This window comes from Mustelus asterias, chromosome 6 (assembly GCF_964213995.1).
Source record: "Mustelus asterias chromosome 6, sMusAst1.hap1.1, whole genome shotgun sequence".
NCBI classification, from domain to species: Eukaryota; Metazoa; Chordata; class Chondrichthyes; order Carcharhiniformes; family Triakidae; genus Mustelus; species Mustelus asterias.
The window spans coordinates 108,397,414-108,418,705 of record NC_135806.1 but is presented as its reverse complement, the minus strand read 5'-3'; the positions used below and the strand labels follow the sequence as shown (position 1 = coordinate 108,418,705).

General features: G+C 44.3%; 1 protein-coding gene across 1 annotated transcript in view; it reads left to right on the top strand.

Moving 5' to 3' along the window:
- Nucleotides 1-20,316: 20,316 nt before the first annotated feature.
- Nucleotides 20,317-21,292, top strand: part of znf366 (zinc finger protein 366) — a 58,146-nt gene continuing 57,170 nt past the window's right edge. Inside the window, exon 1 of the mRNA XM_078214891.1 lies at nucleotides 20,317-20,392. The gene's annotated coding sequence lies outside the window, so the exon portion shown is untranslated. The remainder of the gene's footprint in view (nucleotides 20,393-21,292) is intronic.

The following is a 21,292-nucleotide window of genomic DNA, read 5'->3' as shown; positions in this document are numbered from 1 at the left end:
GCCCAGGATGAACTTCTATTCCCTATATCTGTAAGTAAGTTTGCAATATGACAGAAATATGGACAATATGCTGACAAACCGACTGTATTTCCACATTCTTCCACAAATATTGTATATGCAGAATGTCAATATCCTTACCAATATCGACTTAATAAAAAAACACTCAATCAAAAAAACAGCAAAAAATACAAGTAATCAGCCTACCAATGACATTTTCTCAAAGTTGATGTTATTGTATGATTCCTATGTCCTGATCAGGGAGAATTCTACACAGCATGTCCCCATTTCTGATCTGTATGGGTGGTGGATGAGATTCCCTTCCATTTCAGATTGGAGCAATTTCGCCATAGAGTTGCTGAATATGTTGCTGAATTGGAAAGTGGGAGCATCCAGGGGGCGAAGGGAATCTTTTTGCCGCAGCATTTGTGAACAAGCACTGATCTTTCAGATGTCTTGTGCCTGTAGGGAAGTTCTGCTAAAAAGTAGAAACTTTAAAATGCTGAAGTTCCCTGGGTGGGCCTCTACTGCTTTCGCTATCTGTGTTCTTTTGTTTCTTTGTCTTTCATTTCACTAATGCTTCTTTCTGGCTAAGATGATGGTTTGTATCATCTAATAATCTTTGCTTCTGAAAGAGATTACAGCTGGAATTCTACCTAAGAAATTCTAAGTGTTGAATTTGCATGAAATTCATGCTGGTTTTTTCAGTGGGGGTCCAGAGAAGAATCTCCCATACTCTGTGCACTGCAGAGGTCATGAACATAATTAAAAATTGGGAGCGGGGCCTATTCCCGCTGGAGAGGCTGAAATCGGCATGCTGAGCGGCCCACTGCGCACGCGCCAATCTGTCAGTGCCAAGATCGGCGCATGTGCAGTGGCCTCGCACTGCCGGCCTCCCGATTGCTGGGCAGCTCAACTGCTGGCCAGCCCTGCGCCCCCGCAGTGCCAGCCCTCACCCCCCACGGCCTGATCGCTGGTCCCTTGACCATTCCTGGGCCCGGATCCCGCTCACCCGGCCCGCCTCAATTCCCCCCCCGCCCCCTCCCCCCCGCCCCTGCCAACAGTGCAGAACACCCACTCCTACCGCAGAGTCAGCACCCCCCCTGCAGTCCTGCCCCCCCCCCCCCCATGCAGTCCTGACCACCCCCCGCAGCAGGCTGACCCCCTCAGCCCGTCCTGATCACTAGCCTCCCACCTTCCCCCACTGATCCTATCTGCAGAGTGGTAGCGGGACCCCCCCCACCGATTGCCCTACCGGGTCCCACCCCCATAGGCCCCATCCCCTTGGCACTGCCATCGAAGGTGCCTCGTGGGCATTGGTACTTTGCCCCTTGGGCAGTGCTGGGGGAAAGGGCTGGCACTGCCAAGGGACAAAGCAGGGAATCGGGACCCCCACCGCTGCCCAACCCTTTGTGGGGCCCCGATTCCCTGCTGGAGCGAACCACTCTGGCAGGGGGGCAGATGCTAGCTGGGGGACTAATGACATTTAAAATATACTTAAATGTTTATTTAAATGGTTTTGGCGCCTCCCCACTGATTTCTGGTGCAGAGCTGATGCCACCGGTAACCCGGTGCTGGGAGACACTATTGGGACAGGAACACATGCGTGAATCCCGGACATCGGCCACCGCGAGATTCTGCCGGCGCACTGCAGAATAACGCAGCGGGATGGGAGAATCTGTTTAGCTTCCTGTCTGTGCCTGGACTTCTTTCCCCCAACTCTTTTTTTTCTGCCTCCATTGACCTTTGCTTAGCTTTCGTTTTTCAGCGATATTTGGCCTGCTCTTTCTCTCAACAGACAAATTTATGTGTTTCGAGCAATTTCTTCATTTAGAGCTTTTAGTTTGCCCACAAAGCTTTCTATTCTCCATGCATTTACCCCGTGTGAATTTTGAGACATCTTCCAGCTACTTGAATCTGTTGTTAAACCACATGGTGTGTATGAAATAAAAATCAGGGAAGGGGAGATTGCTGCACTGACCTATTATATGCACATGTCCAGTCAAAACAATATTCTAAATCTTCCAAAACCCTGTGCCATCAGCAGATGAAGTTCTGTGCGGAGAAGTGTGATGTGATGCATTTTGGTAGGAAGAACACAGAGAGATATAGGCCAGACTTCTTCAATGCCGCATGCCCCGCCACCACTGCCAGTGGGAATGGAGAATTTAGCACTCAGACAAATCTCCATTCACAGCACCGGGAACGGAGAGTCCGAGCCACAGGCGAGGTCAGAGAATCCCGACCATTGTAAATTAAGGGGTAAAATTCTTAAGGGGGTACAGCAGCAGGGGGACCTGAGTGTATATATGCATAAGTCCTGAAAGATGTTAGGACAGGTGGAGAGAGCAGTTAACAAAGCATATCATATTCTAGACTTTATTAATAGGGACTTAGAGTACAAGAGCAAGAAGGTTATGCTGAACTTATACAAGACACTAGTTAGACCTCAGCTGGAGTATTGTATACAGATCAAAATGCCACACTAAAGGAAGGGTGTGAGCATTGGAGAGAGTGCAGAAGAGGTTTACAAGAATGGTTCCAGGGATGAGGAACTGCTGTGATGAGGATAGATTGGAGAGGTAGGGACTGTTCTCCTTGGAGGGAATAAGGATAAGAGGAGATTTGATAGAGATGATCAAACTCATGAAGGGGTTGCACAGAGTAGTGAGAGAGAAACTGTCCCCCATCGTAAAAGCCACTTTGAAGTGATTTGCAAAATAAACAAATGTGATGTGAGAAAAAAACGTTTGGGTCTGGAATGCTCTGCCTGGAAGTCTGGTGGAGGCAGGTTCAATCAAGGCATTCAAGAGGGTTTGAAATGATTATTTGAATAGAAACAATGTGCTGGGGTATGGGGAAAGGAAAAGGCAGGAGAACGGCACTCTGTCATGATGCTCGTTTAGAGAGGCAGTACAGACACGATGGGCCAAATGGCCTCCTTCTACACAGTAACAATTCTGTGAATTGTGTCACCTCTTTCTCAGTGGATTCAGAGGCTTTTCACTGCAATAATCCATTACTGTCTTTGAATTAATCAATTTTACACTATGGACCCAATCGAAAACAGTGCTGTGTTAGTCAGATATGGTAAATGTGGACATCTGAGATTTTGCAGAGGAAAAGCAAAGTTACCTGATTGAAGCAAAAGGCAGAAATAGATAGTAGAATTGTAACTGCCAAGGGAAGGTGGGCTTGGTGCGGGCAGGAGGATTTTCAGGAGAAAGGTGAATCCCCATTATCTTTTCAACCCTTCAAATGACAGGATTGACTGCAACCAATGTAATGGGTATGTTGATTGTCATTGGAGTAGAAGATATAACATATCAGTTATTCAGCAAAAGACATATAGTCGTGACATGAGGCCAGTTCTGATCCAAGTCAGGCAAAATGGCTAGCATGCACGAACAACTCTTTTCTTTTTTTCCCTTTTCTTCCTCAAGATGTTTCAAACTACTCAAGAGTATAAGGCTGTAGTCAGCATGGATCCTCTCTGGAGAGTCAACCTCTTCATCCTCCACTGAACTGGAACCCTCTCAATCCTTATCCTTTATACCCCTTTTTTGGGGTGGACCTGGGATTCATTGTTAACAGGGCCTCAAAAACAAAGAACAAAACAAAGCACAGCACAGGAACAGGCCCTTTGGCCCTCCAAGCCTGTACCAATCATGATGTCCTAACTAAACTAAAAAAAACCTTCTGCCCTTATTCAGACCATATCCCTCTATTCCCTCCCTATTCACGGTCCCCATCCAGATGCCTCTTAAATGTTGAAAATGTGTCTGCTTCCACCACCTCATCTGACAGCATTGTCCTCCAGAGCTTGATGATGTCCAATAGTAAATCAATTTCTTTGTTCGATCCGTGGAAAGAAGCCTGGCCTGATCATATTGTGTATGGACATTAGTGGGGTTTAATGTAAACATCCCTGATTTCTCCCCTCACCGCCCATCCGGGAGCAGAAAGGTATTTTTGATATTTATTCCCCCTTTATAAGTGATGACCTATTTTCCTGACCCTTACAGTTTCAGTGTAATCCAAGAGGGATAAAGACAGGAAGAAATACAGGGTTAGGGACCACAGAGGAAATATGAATTATTGTTTCATGTGATTTACTATTGGACATCATCAAGCTCTGGGGGACAATGCTGTCAGATGAGGTGGTGGAAGCAGACACATTTACAACAGTTAAGAGGCATCTGGATGGGGACTGTGAATAGGGAGGGAATAGAGTCTGAGTAAGAGCTGAAGGTTTTTTTTAGTTTAGTTAGGGCATCATGATTGGTACAGGCTCCTTTATAAGGAGCACTTATAAAGTTTTTTTCCCAAAGGTAGAGGAGTCTAAAACTAGAGGGCATAGGTTTAAGGTGAGAGGGGAGAGATACAGAAGTGTCCAGAGGGGCAATTCTTTCACACAGAGGGTGGTGAGTGTCTGGAACAAGCTGCCAGAGGTAGTAGTAGAGGCGGGTACAATTTTGTCTTTTAAAAAGCATTTAGATAGTTACATGGGTACGATGGGTATAGAGGGATATGGACCAAATGCGGGCAATTGGGATTAGTTTAGGGGTTTCAAAAAAAAGTGAGGCATGGACAAGTTGGGCCGAAGGGCCTGTTTCCATGCTGTAAACCTCTATGACTCTATGACTCTGCTCCTTTACAGAGGACAGCAGGCTGGAAACTGACGCTGGATTACTCACTTTTCCAGTAGAGATGACTTCCATGATGAGGTGGGCACATAGTGGCAAATTAGTCTTGTAGGAAAGATCATGGCTGATCAGCTTGTGGTTTGAGTTCCACATTCCCATCTACCTCCAGTAATGTCTGATTCCCTTGCCTGGCAACAATCTATTTGCCTCTACCTTAAAAATGTTCATTGACCCTGCCTCAGAGAGTTCCAAAAAAGCACAGCTCTCTGAGGGAACAAGTTTCTCCTCATCTTTGCCCTACAAGGACAACCCCTAATTTTAAAACAGGGCCCTCCAGTCCTGGACTCATCCACAAGAGGAAACACCCTTTCCATGTTAACCTTTTCAAGTCCATTTAGGATCTTATATAGCTCAATCAAGCCATCCCTCACTCTTCTCAACTCCAATTGAAACAAGCCCAACCTGTGCAACCTATCCTCATAAGAAATCCACTCATTCCAGGTATCAATCGAGGAAACCTTCTCCTTTCCTACATATCTGAGTGTCGTCTGCAGAACTCCACTCATCTAATTCATTGATATAAATTGTAAACTGTTGTGGCCCCAGAACAGAGCCCCTGAGGGACTCCACTCATTATATCCTGCCAATCAGACAAATGCCCATTTATGCATACTCTCTGTCTTTTGTCAGCCATGATGTGGAGATGCCGGCGTTGGACTGGGGTAAACACAGTAAGAAGTTTAACAACACCAGGTTAAAGTCCAACAGGTTTATTTGGTAGCAAAAGCCACACAAGCTTTCGAGGCTCTGAGCCCCTTCTTCAGGTGAGTGGGAATTCTGTTCACAAACAGAACTTATAAGACACAGACTCAATTTACATGAATAATGGTTGGAATGCGAATACTTACAACTAATCCAGTCTTTAAGAAACAAACCGCACCGACCTCCTCAGAAGACAAACACGGGACACAGTGGACAGAGTACCCTTCGTTGTCCAGTACTTCCCCGGAGCGGAGAAGCTACGGCATCTCCTCCGGAGCCTTCAACATGTCATTGATGAAGACGAACATCTCGCCAAGGCCATCCCCACACCCCCACTTCTTGCCTTCAAACAACCGCACAACCTCAAACAGACCATTGTCCGCAGCAAACTACCCAGCCTTCAGGAGAACAGTGACCAAGACACCACACAACCCTGCCACAGCAACCTCTGCAAGACGTGCCGGATCATCGACACAGATGCCATCATCTCACGTGAGAACACCATCCACCAGGTACACGGTACATACTCTTGCAACTCGGCCAACGTTGTCTACCTGATACGCTGCAAGAAAGGATGTCCCGAGGCATGGTACATTGGGGAAACTATGCAGACGCTGCGACAACGGATGAATGAACACCGCTCGACAATCACCAGGCAAGACTGTTCTCTTCCTGTTGGGGAGCACTTCAGCGGTCACGGGCATTCGGCCTCTGATATTCGGGTAAGCGTTCTCCAAGGCGGCCTTCGCGACACACGACAGCGCAGAGTCGCGGAGCAGAAACTGATAGCCAGGTTCCGCACACACAAGGACGGCCTCAACCGGGATATTGGGTTTATGTCACACTATTTCACATAAATATTTCTGCTTTTTTCCTCCTGAGTCTTTATCATGCGATCCTAGAATCAGAATTTATGTCACACTATTTGTAACTCCCACAGTTGCGTGGACCTGCAGAGTTTCACTGGCTGTCTTGTCTGGAGACAATACACATCTTTTTAGCCTGTCTTGATGCTCTCTCCACTCCCATTGTTTTGTTTCTTAAAGACTGGATTAGTTGTAAGTATTCGCATTCCAACCATTATTCATGTAAATTGAGTCTGTGTCTTATAAGTTCTGTTTGTGAACAGAATTCCCACTCACCTGAAGAAGGGGCTCAGAGCCTCGAAAGCTTGTGTGGCTTTTGCTACCAAATAAACCTGTTGGACTTTAACCTGGTGTTGTTAAACTTCTTATTTTGTCAGCCAGCCAGAGCCTTGGGAATTTTGGGATTGGTAATGTTTCAACCATTAAGAATTTCAAAGGCTGTTGCAGGGTCCATTGTTCTCGCAGACTAGCAGAGTCTATTGACCAGGCCTTGTTTAATGTAAATGTAAATGGCCTTTGCATAATTCTCTTAGGGGTTGGTCTTCTGCAGCTCACTGGGACATTAGCATCTCTTCAGAGATAATGAGATGGCAGCTTCTCTGAATGCCCAGAAGGTTCCTTTGGTTCGAGTCATAGTCAGTCATAGTTTCAGTCATTTTGAAATCTTTGTCTTGTTTTTAAAACTTTTTGTAAATTAGTCCGGATGATATACATAGACTTTATAAAAATATAGACTAAAGCCTTATCCCCTTGACGTCACCCTTAGAGCATGCGATGGAATGTTTTCCCATGATCTGTGCTGTTTTCCTGATCAGTTTCACAGTTCTTAAGGGACACAAATGTCTTCAAACTTACATCCCCATTGTTCATTTCTATCTGTTATCAGTTATTTATGCTTCGAGCTGCTCACAGGCCAGCCATCCAGTCTGACTGTTCTACTCCTTTATCAAATTAGTTTACCATTGAATCATTCACATTTACAAAAACACATTTTGTTTTCATACGCTACACTGGTTTAACAGGCATTTTAGCAAGTAATTTTGTTGAAGAACGTTAAAAGACGACTCTAACACGTCTTTCTGATTTAGCTGTTTGTTTAGATATGTATCATGTTACTTTTCTTTCTATTTCAGGAGCACTCTCTGGCCATGCCCAGTCTCCTGGGTTTTTTTGCTTCCCTTGCACTTGAGGTAAATGTTTCATTCCAAAATATGCCTTCCTCTAGTTTCTAGTAAAACAGGACTTACAGCATCAATCTAATCCATTACCTTATTCTAAACCAAGTATTATCCATATATATCCTACGCACATTTCTAATTTTTAATACCTGCAAGGTTTAGGGTTTTGAATTATAAAACCCTTCTCATTAAAACAAATTCAAAAGTCTGAATGTTTCATTTCTAAAACTGGGGTCTTCAGTTTTGCTTGACCTACAAGGTACAAATAACTACTACTTGTGAATCAAGTTGAATTTAGTAAACAAGATTTCACATATACTCAACAAGAAGCAGCAAGTTTCTCATCTCCCAAGATTCCAGGAGCTCCTAGTGTTGTCAGCACAGACAATGGGCGGAATTTTATGAGCTCGTTGCGCCCCTTTTGAGGTGGGAAAATTTTGTAACATCGGGTGTAAAGTGGCTAGCAGGATTGGCGCCTGTTTTCACGCCCATTCCAATTTTATCACAGTAAAAAAATTGGCATGATCAAGAGCTCACCCAAAATGGACAAGATGTCAATTAACATGCTTTTGTATTCATCATAATGTCATTAGTGAGCTTCACGCCCAATCATCCCAACTCACCTGCCTTTAGAACATAGAACATAGAAAGCCACAGCACAAACAGGCCCTTCGGCCCACAAGTTGCGCCGATCACATCCCCACCTCTAGGCCTATCTATAGCCCTCAATCCCATTAAATCCCATGTACTCATCCAGAAGTCTCTTAAAAGACCCCAACGAGTTTGCCTCCACCACCACCGACGTCAGCCGATTCCACTCACCCACCACCCTCTGAGTGAAAAACTTACCCCTGACATCCCCCCTGTACCTACCCCCCAGCACCTTAAACCTGTGTCCTCTCGTAGCAACCATTTCAGCCCTTGGAAATAGCCTCTGAGAGTCCACCCTATCCAGACCCCTCAACATCTTGTAAACCTCTATCAGGTCACCTCTCATCCTTCGTCTCTCCAGGGAGAAGAGACCAAGCTCCCTCAACCTATCCTCATAAGGCATGCCCCCCAATCCAGGCAACATCCTTGTAAATCTCCTCTGCACCCTTTCAATGGCTTCAACATCTTTCCTGTAATGAGGTGACCAGAACTGCGCGCAGTACTCCAAGTGGGGTCTAACCAGGGTCCTATAAAGCTGCAGCACTATCTCCCGACTCCTAAACTCAATCCCTCGATTAATGAAGGCCAGTACGCCGTACGCCTTCTTGACCGCATCCTCCACCTGCGAGGCCGATTTAAGAGTCCTATGGACCCGGACCCCAAGGTCCTTCTGATCCTCTACACTGCTAAGAATGGTACCCTTCATATTATACTGCTGCTCCATCCCATTGGATCTGCCAAAATGGATCACTACACACTTATCCGGGTTGAAGTCCATCTGCCACTTCTCCGCCCAGTCTTGCATTCTATCTATGTCTCGCTGCAACTTCTGACATCCCTCCAAACTATCCACAACACCACCTACCTTGGTGTCGTCAGCAAACTTACCAACCCATCCCTCCACTTCCTCATCCAGGTCATTTATGAAAATGACAAACAGCAAGGGTCCCAGAACAGATCCCTGGGGCACTCCACTGGTCACTGACCTCCATGCAGAGAAAGACCCCTCCACAGCCACTCTCTGCCTTCTGCAGGCAAGCCAGTTCTGGATCCACAAGGCAACAGCCCCTTGGATCCCATGCCCTCTCACTTTCTCAAGAAGTCTTGCATGGGGGACCTTATCGAACGCTTTGCTGAAGTCCATATAGACCACATCCACCGCTCTTTATGACCTCGTTCGCCGCAACCGGATCGGTCTGGAAAACACCTCATCGATAAAAGTCCGATTCTGGCGCTTGGTCAGTGAGGGTGAGCGAAGAGGTAAGTCTCTGCATTCAAACTGCTCATGCTGCTCAAAGGGGGTTGTTTTGTGGCAGAAATGTTGCGTTTTGGATTGTGGGGGGCCTGCGATTGTGTGTGGTGGGGGGGGGTTGGAGCTGTTATTGATCACGATGTCCAACCTCAGACTCTCAGCACAGACCCAGGGCTGAGCGCTGATCTCGGGTCTAAGGGATGCTTCTGGGTCCTAGAGCAGGCAGCAGGAAGCACTGTTGCAGGTGGGGGATGTGCTGGAAACTTTCTGAAGTGGAAGTGCTGCAGCCTCAGTACTTGTCAAGCAGCACTGTCTGTGGTCACTACTGCGTGCGTTCTGGGTGTGTGTTAGTGGGGGGGGAGAATGGAGGGCTGTGTTGCCAGGGGGGCTATGGGGGGGAATGGGGGCTGTGTTGCTGGGGGGCTGTGGGTGGAATGGGGGGTCTGTGTTGCGGGGGGACTGTGGGGAGGAATAGGGGACTGTGTTTTTGGGGGTCTTGTGGGGTGGATATGGTGAGTGTGTGTTGCTGGGCTGGGGGCGAGCAGAGTTCTTTAATCTCTCCATCTGTCTCGTCCCTTCCCCAAATCCGCCCCCCCCCCACCCTCAGATTGACGAGATGGCTTTTGCGATGCAACCCATTGATCTTGCTGCTCTTTTGGTTGCTGCTGGACCTGAGGAGAAGGAGCAGGAGGATGAAATGTGGGCGGAGGAGGCCCAGGCCTTACCACTGGCAGGAGGAGAGGGAGACGGGCACCGGAGGCAGGATGTGGCCGCCATTCATCCCGCTGGAGTGGGGAGAGGCAGGAGAAGGTGGGAGCGGAGACCCTGGCAGTTCCACACATGAGTGTCCTTTGACACAATACCATCTCCCCCTCTCTTTGATTTTCTCGTGCAAGCAGAGAATTGTGCATGTGTGAGAAATAAATTATATAGAGAGGAGGAAAGGACAGTATTTAAGGAGGTTGATTATGAGGCATGTGTGTGTGAAGGTACAAAGATCACGATGTGTTGGCTGTTCAGAGCAGGATTAAGGAGGTGCCTGGAGAGAGAGAGGATTGAATGGACCTGCAAGGTTGTTGTGAGGAATGTTGTGCAGGAGAATGCTGAAAAAGTCAAATTGCAGGGCTTGGCACCTGAAAGTGTTATGTCATTCACCATGCTGACCTCGCTGAGGTCCTTGACCCACTTGAGGCACTGTCTCCAGGTTCAAGGTTCACTTCTGCTTCTCAATTCCTCGGTTACTTCCATCCAAACTTGGTTTGAGAGATTGGCCTTTTTCTTTCGTCTTTGGCAAACTACATCTGACTTCAGTTTATCAGATCCTGCTATAGGACCTCCCAGTAAGAGTCTGAGACCAAGGGGGCAGCTTTCTCATTTCCATTCCTGTGATTGTTGAAGTCACAGGAATCAATGTACGGTTCACTCATTTTGACACCAGCTGGGGTCCCTTTGATTAGAAATCCTTCCTTTGATCAAGACTCGATTTTTAGAAAATTTATTGTTTCATCATCCCAACTGCCCTTTGTGATGGACTGGAAAACATGGAAGCGGAATACTCCTGTGGTGGTTAATGAGCCCCTGGCAAAGCCCACTGCAATGGCAAATGGGTTCCTAACCCACTATCTCGCAGGGTGAAGGAATCTCACAGCGCATATAATTGTAAAGACATTCCCATACACCAGCCAGATTCGCATCAGCACTTGCAAAGGGAATGGCACACAGCACAAGGCAGAAAATAATTACAAGATTGTGTTTTTAAACATAAATTTTGTGCTATCGCCGGTTGCCACAGATATAAACATGCCACAAAGTGGCAGTAAAGCTTGTCCACCAACTCAGCGCACTAAAACAAAATTACACAGATTTGTGGGCAAGTTTCCCAACCCAAATTCCAGATCTTGGCAGGACATCAAAAACATTACCAAGCTGTGGACTTCCCCAAGAGAAAGAGGGAATATAAAAGCTGAATCATCACAGGCCATCTCACATACTTCCCAGTCAGTCGGAGAACTGCAAAGGAGGAAGTTTCCTGTCCAAACTTTCTACTGGGATTAAATCAATCGACTTTTAAAAGAAATTGGAAAAATGTAGAAACGTCTTTAGGGGGTAGGTGCAAACATTCTCTCCTGAACGTGGAGTGGCTCCCAAAGGCAGTTCACCAATCCTGGTGGGACAAGGGAGCAGGATCAACTGCCTCAGGACCAGCCTTGATCACTAGGTGAATCCAGGGATGGGTTGGAGGCAAGGCAATCAAGATGAGGGCGAGCTTTGGCTAACAGGAACCCATGGATTTAATATGGAGGTGGGAGCAGCACGACCGTACCCCTTGGTTCCACAGTGAAGATAAATAAAAACAAATCAAACGTACCTGCCAGAGGTTTCAATATCAGCCTCCTCATGAATCCTCCTCAGTGCAGACTTGTATTGATGTGAAATCTGCCTTTCCCCATTGCTGCTATGGGATGGCTTGCCCTCTATAGAACTAACAGCCACTCAGTATTTTACCCTGGGAGAAGTTTGCCTTCAAAATCACCACCTTACATTACAAAAAAACACAATGTGAGTTCCCTTGGCTTGTCGAATCTCACAACATTTAAGAGAGGAAGAAAATAAAGCAGAGGTTGTTTTTAAATCCAGGATAGACCAATCGAGTTCAAATTGCCTTTGATAGTCACTCCCACTAACTGGGAAAGTGTTTCCTGGCTGTCCAACATCAAAGACAATCACTTCAAAATTCATACAGTTGCCTGTGGATCATCGGAACTGAATGAAGTCATATTATTAGTACAAGCGGTAATTATTTGGCAAGTAAGATCTGACCCACTATAGCCCATGACCATTAACAGCAATTTCTACTTGAAATTTTCCCTCTACTCTGCACACAGACAAATATATATACAAAAAATAAGAAATTTAGGATGATTAAAGTCATCTTTTTTGTTGATTTTCCACAATTGTTTCTCCTGGCTGGGGAGACACAGGGTGGGATTTTCTGGCTACACTCGCCTCAAAACTGGAAAATCCCACCCGAGGTCAACGGATCTTTGCATGGTCCGTGCCCACCCCTCTCCCCATGCTGATTCCCGTGGTGGGCTGGACGGGAAAATTTCCCCCACAGTCTCAGAATAACAGGTAGGCAGTTTTAGAATGAGCTGTGGAGGAGTTTCTTCACTCAAAGGGTGGTGAAGCTTTGGAATTCTTTATCCCAGAATGCTGTGGAAACTCAATCATTGAGCTTGTGCAAGACAGAGACCGATAGATATTAAATATGTCAGGGGATAGGGGGATAGCACAGCATTGGGATAGAAGACCAGCGATGATCAGCTGAGTGGCAGAGCAAGCTTGAGTGGCCAAGTGGCCTATTTCTGTTCTTATTTTGTTGATTCTTATAAAGGCCAAGATTTTTCACAGGTTCAGTAAAAAATGTCAGTTCCTTGTGCTGTAAATTGAACCAGAAGATGTGCATCCCTCACATTCATAACATCAGCATACACATGCTCGGCACTGGGCTGGATTTTGTTATTCTGTCGAGAATTGGATCCATTGACAGGTTCAAAACGGGGTGGTGACCCAACTTGGGCAATCTGCAAGACCCGGGGTGGATCTCATCAGCAGCAGCCAATTAATTGGCTGATGTTGGGGCAGCCTTCCCTATTAAGGATTCTGTATTCTGGGTGAGATTCTCTGTCAGAGAGTCGATGCAGACTCAATGGGCCGAATGGCATCTTCTGCAATGTTGGGATTCTATTCTATGATATCCTGCCCTGCCACTAATTGAACCTGAAGTGGACAATTAATGTCTTCTATTGGCTTTTTACCTACTTAACCCTCCACCTTTTCTTTACAAACCTCACTGTTGTAGAGGTCTCAACTACTTGTTTGGTTTCCTGGCAGATACACATCCCATCTATTGACTCTGTCTACACTTCCTGCTGCTTCAGAAAAGCAGCCAGCATAATTAAAGACCCCATGCACCCCGGACATTCTCTCTTCCACCTTCTTCCGTCAGGAAAAAGATTCAAAAGTCTGAGATCACATGCCAACCGACTCAAGAACAGTTTCTTCCCTGCTGCCATCAGACTTTTGATTGGACCTACCATATATTAAGCTGATCTTTTTCTACACCCTATCTGTAACTGCAACACTATATTCTGCACCCTCTCCTTTCCTTCTCCCCTCTGCACTCTATGAACGGTATGTTTAGTCTGTATAGCTCACAAGAAACAATACTTTTCACTGTATCCCAAAACATGTGACAAATAATAAATCAAATCAAATTAAATCATAGAATCCCTACAGTGCAGAACGAAGTGATTCAGCCCATCGAGTCTGCACTGACAACAATCCCACCCAGGCCATATCCTCGATACCCCACGTATTTCCCCTGCTAATCTCCCTGGCACTAAGGAGCAATTTAGCATGGCCAATCAACATGCCCACATATCTGTGGAGTGTGGGAGGAAACAGGAGCACCTGGAGGGAACCCATGCAGACAGGGGGAGAATGTGCAAACTCCACACAGACAGTCACCCAAGGCTGGAATTGAACCCAGGTCCCTGCGCTGTGAGACAGCAGTGCTAACCAGTGTGCCACCATGCCACCCCAATCCAATCCAATCCAGTCAAATCAAATCAAATGAAACTGTCTTCCCACAGCTTTCCAAACTCACTCTGCTGACTGCTTTCTGACATGAGGCTCTGTGAGGACCACTATCTTCCAGTTGCTTTTCTTTCGTGAAACTGAACTTTCTGCTTCTGTGAACAAACATCGGTAGATCGATGAAACCGTAGAACCCTCTTACCAAGGCCCTTCAATCACTGTCTCTGGCAGCTTCTGATGGGGTCTCTTTGTCTGGTTCATGTTGCTCCAGATCTGTTGTAGACCTCGCCAAGGTGATGGCACATTGGTAAGGGGGGAAATCCCAATGTGGGGGATGATATAAATACACTGAAGGGAGGTGGTAGGAAAGAGTGAGATAGCCTCTTGGTCAGCCTGAACCGTGTGGTAGCTGCAGCATAACAGTCTCCCCACATTAAATGACTCCATATGCAGGTTCTTGTCATGGGATGTTTTAAAGTTTATTTATTAGTGTCACAAGTAGGCTTACATTAATGCAATGAAGTTAGTGTGGAAAGCCCCCAGTCGCCACATTCCGACATCTTTTTGGATACATTTTTTTTAGCATGGCCAATCCACCTAACCAGCATGTCTTTTGGACTGTGGGAGGAAACCCATGCAGACACGGGGAGAACATGCAAACTCCACACAGACAGTGGCCCAAGCTGGGAATTGAACCCAGGGCCCTAGTGCTCTGAGGCAGCATTGCTAATCACTGTGCCATCGTGCCATCCCGATATACTCTATGGTGTCCTCTAAACATCCTTCTTGCATCAAGAGGCTACCAGAGGGTAACATATTAACATGGATAAAGGAAACAGAAAATAGGGATAAATGAATCATTTTTGGCTGGGAATCTGTAACTAGTGGAGTGGCACAGGGATCAGTGCTGAGACCTCAATTGTTTACAATCTCTGTCAATGACCTGGATGAAGGGACATTTATGTATGGTAGCAGTGCCAGGGGGCAGTGCCAAGGGGCAGTGCCAGAGGGCAGTGCCAAGGGACAGTGCCAGAGGGCAGTACCTGGGTACTGCCAGGACATATCCCTCTTCCCCTATACTTACCTGCGCGCCCCTGACGGCTTCTCTTTGCCTGGTTCACGTTGCTCCAGACCAGTTGTAACCCTCACCGACATGATGTCACATCAGTGAGGGGGGAAATCCCAATGTGAGGGGAACACTGCACCGGAGAAACGCACAAATGAGATTTAAGTGTATTTAAATGAGATTCCCGGCCTTCTTGGGCATGAACCTCATTACGTCAATGGCGGGGGGAGGGGACCATCGGCGTGAGATCTCACTGGCAAGAATCTCGTTTTTGTGCTTTCACGGGATTTTGCCCACATTGTCATTTGCACCCGTGACAAACACAGATGCAAAATCCCAGCCAAAGAGTCTAAAAATGATCCAGATGGATTAAGTGAGTGGGCAAAACTTTGACCAATGGCGTATAATGTGGGAAAATGTGAACGTGTCCATTTAGGCAAGAAGAATAGAAAAGCAGCACATCATTCAAATGAAGAGAGAGTGTAGAATTAGTCTGTGGTACAGAGGGATCTGGGTGGCCTGGTACATGAATTACAAAAAAGTTAGTATGCAGGTGATTAGGAAGGCAAATGGAATGTTCGCATTTATTGCAAGGGGAATGGAGTATAAAAATAAGGAAGTATTGTTACAGCTGTACAGGGGCTTAGGGAGACTGCATATTCTGGAGTATTCTGTACAATTTTGGTCTCCTGACTTAAGAAGGGATATAATTGCATTAGAAACAGTTCACTCAACTGATTCCTAAGGTGAAGGAGTTAGCTTATGAGGGAAGGATGAACGGGTTGGGTTTATACACATTCAAGTTTAGAAGAATGAAAGGTGATCTTATTGAAATATATAAGATTAAGGAAATGTAAACAAAAATATGCAACACAGAGCAAATCCAGAGTTGTAAACAACTGTAAAAAATCAAAGTTAAGTGTACTTTATCTGAATGCTAGAAGCATTTGCAACAAGATGAATTGATAGCACAGATTGAAACAAATGAGGATGATGTATTCACTATTACAGAAAAGTGGTTACAAGGTGACCAGGACTGGGCGCTCAACATTCCAGGGTATACAATGTGCCAAAAGAACAGACCAAAGGGGAAAGTAGGTGGAATAGCACTGTTAATCAAGGAAGGTTTCAGAGCAGTGCAGATTCGTAATATAAAGGCAGTGGATAGTGATGTAAAATCAGTTGGGTTGAAATCATGAATAGCAGGGGAAGGAAGACAAGGGTGGGAGTAGTTCATAGACTCCCAAAATGTGGCCTCTCAAGAAGTCAGAGCATTAATGGGGAAATATCAAGGGCACATTCGAAAGGAAATACAATTATCATGGGAGATTTTAATCTGCACATTGATTGGACAAACCAAACTGGCAAGGGTAACACGGAAGAAGAATTGGTGGAATGCATCAGGGATTGCTTTTCAGAGCAGTACATTGTGGAACTCACCCGGAAACGGACTGTTTTAGATTTGGTCTTGTGGTTAAGGATCCCCTAAGGGGTAGCGACCACAATATGATAGAATTCCAGATACAGTTTGAGGGTGAGCTCCATAAATCCATAACCAGTGTCTTCAATTTAAATAAAGGCAATTATAATGGCATGAGGGAAGAGTTATCTAAGGTGAACTGGGTAAACAAGCCAAGATACAGGTCAGTAGATGAGCAGTGGCAGATATTCACACAGCTGGTCCAAAATGCTCAGTAGGAGTTTATCCCAATCAACAAGAGGAATTCCACTAGAAAGAGGCAAAAGCCATGGTTAACAAAAGAGGTCAAGGATAATGTTAAATTGAAAAGCAGGATATACAAAGTGGCATGGGATAGCGGTAGACCAGAGGACTGGGGATTTCTTAAGATCCAGCAACAAAAGAGTAAAAAGCTCATAAGGGAAAAAATGAATTTTGAGAGAAAACTTACATGCAGCATAAAAACGAACAGTAGCATTTCTATGACTGAATAAATAGGAAGCAGGTAGCTAAATTAAATGCGGGCCCTCTACTGGATGAGGAAAGTGAATTGATAACAGCAAATGAAGTAATTACAGATATGCACCAGTCTTCACCATCGAAGACATTACAAATATCCCTAAGATAGCAGATGGGCTGATCTCAAATAATAAGCTAGAACTTACAAAAATCCCAATCACAAGGGACAGAGTATTAGAGAAACTCAAGGGTTAAAGGCAGACAAGTCGCCAGGACCCGAAGAACTGCACGCTAGGGTTTTACTGGACGTGGCTGTAGAGATAGTGGATCTATTGGTTGAAATTTTTCACACCTCGCTAAGTTTCAGGATTGGAAAACAGCCAATGTGACACTCTTGTTCATAAAAGGTGAAAGGCTGAAGGCAGGGAACTATAAGCCAGTTAGTTTAACATCTATTATTAGCAAGACACTGGAGTAAATAACCAAAGAGGAAATAGCTAATCAATTAGGAAAGCTGAATATGATAATACTTGGTCAACATGGTATTATGAAAGGTAAATCATGTTTAACAAATTTCCTCGAATTTTTTGAGGATGTAACTGGGACAGTAGATAGAGGGGAACCTGTAGATGTAGTGCATTTAGATTTCCAAAAGACATTTGACAAGTTGCTACTTAAGAGGCTGGTGCATAGTGGGAGAGTCTTGAATAAGGGGACATAGCTACAAAATAAAGGGTCGGTCATTTAAAACTGAAGTGCGTAGAAATTTCTTCTCAGAGTGGTGAATCTCTGGAATTCTCTGCCCCAAAGGATGGTGGAGGCTGCATCATTAGAAGTATTTAAAGTGGAGATGGATAAATATTTGATAGACTGAGAAATAGAGGGCTATGGGAAATGGTGCAGGAAAGCAGTTGAGGCCGGCATGTATCAGCTATAATCAAACTGAATAGCAGGCAGTCCTGAAGGGCCAGATGACCTACTCCTTCTTCTATTTCTTGTGTTCTTGAGGAGACTTGACAGGGTGGGTGATGAGTGGATGTTTCCCTTTGTGGGGCACTCAAGAACAGGGGACACCATTTAAAAATGAGGGATCTCCCATTTAAAGCTGAGATGAGAATGTTTTTCTCTCAAAGGGTTGTTAGTCTATGGAGCGCTCCTCCGCAGAGGGCAGTGGAGGCTGAGTCATTAAATATATTCAAAACTGTGAGGTTTTTGATCGACAAGGGAGCAAAGGGTTATGGAGGACAGACAGGAAAGTTGAGTTGGGGGCACAATAAGATTAGCCATAATCTTTTTGAAATGCAGAGCTGGCTTGAGAGGCTGAATGGCCTACTCCTGCTCCGAGCACGTTGGAATACTTTAAACAGAATTGCAAGAAATGTTTACCCTCAATACAACCCTTAGATTCAGCAATAATTTCTATTGTTAATGTCATTTTATGACCTTTTCTCTAGACTCCCTAGTTCCATTATAGGTTTTAATAAGGATTTTTTTAACTTAAAGTATTCACCATCAACTCTGGTGTTGCAAGATAATCATGATGTGGAGATGCTGGCGTTGGACTGGGGTAAGCACAGTAAGAAGTCTCACAACACCAGGTTAAAGTCCAACAGGTTTATTTGGTAGCAAATACCATAAGCTTTCGGAGCAGAGCTCCTTCGTCAGATGGAGTGGATATCTGTTCTCAAACAGGGCACAGACACAGAAATCAAATTACAGAATACTGATTAGAATGCAAATCTCTACAGCCAGCCAGGTCTTAAATGTACAGACAATGTGGGTGGAGGGAGCATTCAACACTGGTTAAAGAGATGTGTATTGTCTCCAGACAGAACAGCTTGTGAAATTCTGCAAGTCCAGGAGGCAAGCTGTGGGGGTTACTGATAATGTGACATAAATCCAACATCCCGGTTTAGGCCGTCCTCATGTGTGCGGAACTTGGCTATCAGTTTCTGCTCAGCGACTCTGCGCTGTCGTGTGTCGTGAAGGCCGCCTTGGAGAACGCTTACCTGAAGATCCAAGGCTGAATGCCCGTTGCAAGATAAATGCAGGCTACCTTTTAAGTGTAATAAACTAAGGCTTGTTTGAGTTGCATTTACATCAGAGTTGCTTTTACCAGTTTCTCAACCATGTGTCCACATATCTTAAATTTAATACTTTAACCTCCAACCTCAAAGTTATATCCAAAACTAAAAGTTATATCCTGAAACCTACAAACCATGAACTAGATTTTTGCTACAAATTTAACGTTGGTCTTTACTGCGAGGGGGTATAAAAATAGGAAGTTCTTGCTACAACTGTGCAGGTCTTTGGTGAGATCACATCAATGTGCTGCGTATTGCATTGGTCTCATTATTTAAGAGGGGACAGGAAGTAGTTCAGGGAATGTTCACTAGGTTTGTTCTTGGAATGAAGGGGTTGTCTTGAGGTCTATATTCATTGGAGTTTAGAAGAATGGGAGGTGATCTTATTGAAATATATAAAATTCTGAAGGGGGCTTTATAGGGTCGATAATGAGAAGATAGTACCCCTCATATGGGAGCCTAGAACTAGGGGGGACACAGTTTTAGGGTGAGGGTTGTCCCATTTAAGTGGAGATGAGGAGGAATTTCTTCTCTCAGAGAGTCATGTATCTTTGGAATTCTCTACCCCAGACAGCAGTGGAGGCTGGGTCATTAGATATACCCAAGGCTGAGTTAGACAGATTTTTGATCTACAATGTTTATGGTGGACAGGCAGGAAAGTGGAGTTCAGACCCCAATCAGAGCAGCCATGAGGCTCAAGGGGCTGAATGGCCTCCGCCTGCTGCTATTTCTTATGTTTTTTTATGTTCTTACAGATTAGTCATTACTTTTACATAGATATATTTATGCCATTTTGCAACAACATTCCTGTTGGATATTATTCAAATCAAACTATATTATTCATCTGGAATGAGAGATTTATGCTGCCGATATAAAATTGAGTTTTTGATGAATGCATACAATTAATGACATGAGTATGAAAAGCAATACAACATGTTTTCTGTTCACTGATATCTGGTAGGTTGTGCTTGAATACTTATCTTTTTATTAAAATAATACACCCCTGTAAGCAAGCAGTGCCCCAATCTAGGCTGGGAATGAAGGTTCAAACTTCTATCTAATTTCCTTTTTTGTTGTTTCCATATGAATCCTTTTTTTTCTCTCAGAGAAAGATGACTATCTGGAGTTTCCTTATTTTTTTGCAGGAAGTCAAAGGGCTGTTGGCTTCCTCTCCCCTCCCTTCCTTCCTTTTTTTTCCGAAGGTACTCATCTGTAACAAAAAAAAGAACGAAGTAATTCTGTTCCTGTTCTCCTTCTTGGGTAGCTTCAAACACTGACACAATAAGTTCCTTCTTTTAATCAAATCTATGTGCGGCGGCTGTGAGAAGCAGGTAGACAGTTGTATGCTCTGTAGGCATTAAGGAAACTCGCTGGTAAGTTGCACTGAAAAATGTGGATTTGAGCTTTTGACATGTAAATTGACTGAAAGGTAATATCCTTATGATTTTTAATCTAAGATAATGCAAAACTTGAATGAGTGCAATTAGTTTTAGATATCTAAAATCTCATAGGATACATACAATTTCTCTAAGCCGTTTACTGTTAGTTTCATCACTTGTAATTCTATGGTTATACGATTACTATGTTTTTTTAAAGAAAAAGAAACAGGATATTGTTATGAATATAAGAGCTGGATGACCAGTGGTAGATATTCTAATCTTCAACCAATTGTGTATGTTTATTATTATTCTGAAAAAGCTTGAGATCAAAAAGTACAAATGATCAAACTTTCAGCAGAGTGTCCCTTCCCATTCAGTCTCAGAGCTTTAAGTTAGTTCTTCAAAAGAGTTTTTTTGACATGTTTAGAAATGAAACGGTGCCGATGGTTATGTTCAGTCATCTGAATAATCTGTGTGTGACTCAAAATGTAAAACGATATTCTCCCAAAAAACTGATATGTGTTCAGAATTTACTGATGCATTACTTAATTTGAAAGTTCAAACAAGTCATCAGAATAATGTCTATGAAAACATATTTGTAAGTGTTTGCTTCATTATAGTTTTAACAGAGGAACATTCAACTTGAGAAATATTGCTAGAAGATTTGGAATCATCTGATTCTCCTACATCTGACACACTGCTACACAAGTGTCAGTGGCATCGATTATTAGACAGTCACACAATACTGATACAATGTGATAAATGGCAAATATGAAACCAGAGTGAAATTTGCGCATTGTGCTGTGCAAATACATCACACCTAGTAAAAATAATAATATATCAATGGTTAAGCTCGAGAGAAAAACACATTTTTGAACAGTTTTAACAATTCTC